Genomic DNA, 5282 nt, shown 5'->3' on the forward strand with positions numbered 1-5282 from the left:
AGGGGTTTTATTTTTTATTTTCTCATTTTGTGAATATATATATATATATATATATATATATATATATATATATCATGTTTAATATCCACAGAATCCAGTCCCACTACTGTGTTTACTGATGGTATCTGGAAAATCTTGAATTGTCATGCTAGATGAGTGTCAGCCAGCTGACCATGTCATACTACTGCAACTGACTGAAAACGACCCATCTTTAATTATCTAGCAGAAGCAGAGACAGAATCTAAAGCTGCAACTTGCAACCACATTGACTTAATCATGTACCTTTAAACCCATGTTTGATGTGGGTAAAAGTCGCGTATTTCAGCTGATAACCCAAACCAGGGCTCAGTGTTCTCTGTTCTATGATCTGATATTACAAGCCTGCCTTCTCTAACCCATGTTCATTTAGAATTCCTTCTTCAACACGTATTTCACCTTAAAGCTGGTATGTGAAAAGGCACTTTCGCAAAAGTACATAAAGGACTTGAAATGATACTTTAGGTACTAATTTCTGCGTTTTTCTGATAAGAAATTAATCAAACTTCTCCTAGAATTTCCTTAAATCGTCCTATAATGTAAATGAAATGATCAGAATCGCGCAAATGTGTCACTTGAAAAATAATCTGAGATGAAATCCAGTACGTCTGCACCTATCTACACTAGTAACATGCTGCCATCATTATACTAATGAGTCTACCACACAGGTAAATGTTGAGAAGAAAACAGCACACAGCATTGGATGGGTACACATATGCTAACTTACTCATGTAGGTAAGGTATTCATTCTCAACTTTGAGGGCTTTGTTTTACCTTGAAGGTTGGTGGTAGGATTTTACAATTGACAAGTTGTTTCAGTTTAACTTAAAATTGTTCTATGATGTATTAACTCTCCTAAGGCTATACCCACGCTAATTCTTCTACCTGTTAAACAGCCCTTGCAACAGTAATTGTGAAACATTCTGTGAGAACTATGGAGTGTAGAGAAATAATTTCCACAGTTTTATGAAGCATACATATTTATTGTCACAAACAAGCGTCTATAAATTCCACGGAAACAAGTGCTTCAGGGGTTGAAAAGGTTGAGGATGAACATTGGCTTGAAAAGTACATGTTTACCAGTTCCTGTGTAGCATCACATTGTAGTAGGTATCCAGAACTCAATCCTGTATGAGTGAGAATTCACTGTAAGTACAGGTATGATTGTGTTATAGTTTTGAGGTCCAGTGTTTACCATGTTTAGTGTAACATAATATTTTTGAGGCTGTGCATGCTAAACCCTGATAATTTAATACAAACTTGTCCCTTCCCATCCCTTCCTTTCTTTGTCTGTCTGGGACAAAATGACTACAAGTCACGAAGATGTTGGGGATAATTTTGTTTTAATTTGGTAAGGTGTGTAATTTACTGTCAACCTGAACATTTTGCCTAATATGGACCGAGCGTCACATTGTAGCAGTTATATTCTAACATATTTAGTCGATGATGCTGGTTGCATACCACATGGTCAGTGACTGCCTGTTTGGTTGCCTTGCCACACCTTGCCATGCCGTGCGATGTGATGTGTTTGGACTGAACATGGCAGGTTAATCTGTTTTGTGCTTCCTGACTGTAGTGGTCTGCTTGTTTACCATGCCATACAGTGTGTTGAGAGTTGACTGGGAGTCACTGAATCATGGACAGCAAATTTAAAAGAATTTCCCCAAAATGACATACCTTGAACTATGATAAATTTACAGCTTGTTGAGTTTATTTATGTATATATATATATATCTATGTATATTTACCTTTATTGGTTTATAGTAGACAACCTGTACATTGTGAGGTAGTGTTTTTTGGGGTTTTTTTTAAGAAACTAAGTACTTTTTTTAAAATGGATGTCCTATTTTAGCATAACTGCTTGATATATAAATGTACCTCTGAGCTACCCGCTGCTGCTTACATGTAGTACACAATATAAGGTGCTGAGACAGGTTCTGATATATAATAGCAGTAGCACCCTGCTGTAATAAAGTGAAGTTCTGTGAGGGGAATCGCAAATGTCTTTAAAACATTGATCAAGGTACAAGAGAAGGGTACTTAGAAAATGATGATGCTTGGTGCGAGGTCTGAGCAGAAAAATAGTGACTGATCTTGGTGACCTGTAAAAACGTCATGTCTGCCCCTGGATGCTACTTGTACTTGATCGCCACAACTATATTTTATAATTATACTGGATGATGCATTTGGCACTCATCAGCACCACAGAAACTTTTTGTAATACTATTTGCAGGACAACATGATCATTTGCGTCTTTACTTGATTAATTAAAAGTCTAGGATTTTTATGAATGCAGGGAAAAGCCACTTAGACCAGAATACATGACAAACTGCAGGACTTACATGTACAGGTGTAGCCACAGTAAGTGCTGGCCACTGTCGCAGTATAAGTTAGATATCCTCGAGTTTGATGTAAAGGCCAATGAAATATATACATAAATTAAAAAAAAAATTAATATGCAGCCCAATCTAGGATGGCTGGATTAACCTTGAAGCAAAATGGCTGAGATGAGACAGTTGTCTGTGTGTAAAAGTGTTATAAGACATAGTCACTCAATCAAAACAATAGCTTGTCATACTTATTGATATACATGTTATTAACATAATTGCAATGTAGGCCCTAATAGAAAATGTACATTCACTGATCTGGAGGATGTGATAATGAAGAGTCTGTATCGGCAAATAGTAACTGTACAATGGTACGAACTCATGGCTGACTTAGTGGCTAAATTAAATGAATGTGGAAAAATTTCTTCAATACTGCTCAGCAAATTGTGAATAAGAGACTTCTAAACAATCTTGTAACTTTTCATTTTAATGTTAACTGTAGTATAGGTATTCCATTTGTAATGATGGAATGTCAATTTATTTACACATTCAGGAAATCATCGAGCAAAATAGATTTCCAACTGCTGCAAAACTTGGGACTGTTTGGTGACTGTAAATTTATAGAAAAATATGACTGTTCTGGTTTCTACGACCATGTTTATAAATACAGATAAATACAATCTTCTGAAGGAGGCAGTTGTAGTTTACATAGTATAAAAATACTTGTAACGTCATCAGAGTAACCAGTTGTAGTAGACACGGTATACACACCTATAATATGAAGACGATTTGGGGGGCGGGGGAGACATGCTTGAGAATGGGCACCCGGTAAAAATGTAAAGTCTATATTGTGTTGACCTACCATGTATTGTAAAACATTTACTGAATGTAACCTGTAAGAATTATATTTTATTTATACGCAAGGCGGTAATAATGACAAATACATAATGCCATAGTAAAACTGGAGTTGTGTTCTTTCATTAAAATGTGAAAACTGCTTGCATCCTGCACCATAAACGTAGAGCCATGTTGTGTGGCGTTTCACTGTTATGCTTGCGTTCCCACTGTTGTACATGCGTAAGTGTCCTACTGAAGCAAATGATCGATTTTCAAAATACACATGCTTGTATCGTCACTCAAACTTCATCTTACTGTAAGACACAGTCATAACTGAGAAGGTCGTCATCTTATTTTATTCTTATAGCGAAGGTTGTACTGGAACTGAATTTCCTTTCGCAGTGCCTTCTCTGCCTGCATCATTGAAAACTGATGACCGCTTCTCTCATGTGTGTTACCGGCTTTATTTCCTATTTGTATAATTTCTTACATACCTTTGTCTTTGGGAGCTAGTGTACAACGTTGTTTTGGAAATGGATCTTCCGATTATCGACTTGGAACGCCCTTTACGGTCTACGAATGGTATACGAATGTCGGACATGACGCTTATATTGACATCCCAGACCGGCTTACCTGGTTGTCTCCCCTTATGCAAAGATTTTATTGACCAATCGTAGCCTCTGTTATCTACACACCTTCGTCCCCAGTGTGTCTGTGCCATTTATCAGAACACGTTTCGGGTTTTCTTCGGTTTTCTTCTCTTACGCGCTACAGGGGATAAAAGACAGTGTTCAGATGAAAATGAGACTTAGTTTTCATTTCACCGTGTCTTGACCGTATGTTTGTGGCGATTTTTGCTCGTAGTTTTCCCGTGAAGTTGTTCGTATGTTGACAAGCAGCTGTTGTGAAGCCATGTCTGTGCATCAGCCGTGGTTGTTTACATGGTGTATTCTCTTGTAATGTTTGTGTTTTTGTGGTTGATTCTCTGTCTGGTGTTTATGTCCCATGTGGAAATTTTTATATTAAGTCCACAGCGATAGGTGTTCAGCGGCCGATATCCATCTTGATGACATCCTCAAGTCTGCCGTCTTGGATGCGGGAATGTATTCGGACGGCCTTGATGCATCTCGGCCTCTGTTTTCTAAATTACTCCTTACTGATTCATAATCGACCAATAAAGTTGGCCTCTGTTTGAAACAACATTCAATAATATTTATAACCATGTATATCTTTCGTCAAAATTCTAAACCCGCTGTGGACTTAGAACTGGTAGAAATGGACGAGTAGGCCATGGCGCCACGCTGAAATTTTTGGGGAAAAAAAATTTCCCATAATTCCCCCTTCCGCCCTGTGATAACAGTGATGTGTATGGCTTCTGGGCTGCGTACATACGCATGTGATACGCACATAAGGAGTGCAGACACCAGTGCACCCACGTGGTACACGGGAGGTATTGGGTGGTGTTGGATTTCGGGAAAGTGATCAGTATCGCTTCTCGGCCTTTTGGCTAAGATCAAAGTGTAGTATCTGTTCTTATCAGCTTAATATCTGATACGCCTTCCATCGGAGGGCATCGATATTAAACTGATTTTTGGAACTGGGTGAGAGATTTGGAGCTTGCTCCATTCTCGCCACGGGTTAACCCGGTATTGCAGTACTTCCGGGACTGGCCCACAACTCCTAACACAAACAAAAATCAGACTTAAAATTCGAAAGCAAATTTCTGCACTTAGTCCTCACTTTTATTCGTAGTAATTGTACATATGTTGTAAGATGTATGCTTGGTTATTGTTATTGTATTATGCAGGCTGTGTATCATATATATATATATATATATATATTATATATATAATATATATATATATGTGTGTGTGTGTTGCCATCATTTGTGTGCATATGCTGGTTACAGAAATAAAGCAGTATTATTATAGTCTGCTTTTCTTCTTTATTAAACGTTAATTTCGCTTGCTGAGCTGTCAACCCAGCGGGTATGACTTTTGGACTGTATGCCGGGTTGCTGCGCGCTGCGCTGCGCTGCATGTGTTGTACACGCGTCACAACTGACTTGGGCTTGAAGCAGAC

At 38.1% G+C, this 5282-nt stretch overlaps 1 non-coding gene across 1 annotated transcript; it reads left to right on the plus strand.

Moving 5' to 3' along the window:
• Positions 1 to 4687: 4687 nt before the first annotated feature.
• LOC135466078 (U2 spliceosomal RNA) lies at positions 4688 to 4880 on the plus strand. Its single transcript, XR_010444085.1, has one exon. It is a non-coding gene; the product is annotated as a U2 spliceosomal RNA (small nuclear RNA).
• The last annotated feature ends 402 nt before the right edge of the window (positions 4881 to 5282 follow it).

This window comes from Liolophura sinensis, chromosome 5 (genome assembly GCF_032854445.1).
Source record: "Liolophura sinensis isolate JHLJ2023 chromosome 5, CUHK_Ljap_v2, whole genome shotgun sequence".
Taxonomy (NCBI): domain Eukaryota; kingdom Metazoa; phylum Mollusca; class Polyplacophora; order Chitonida; family Chitonidae; genus Liolophura; species Liolophura sinensis.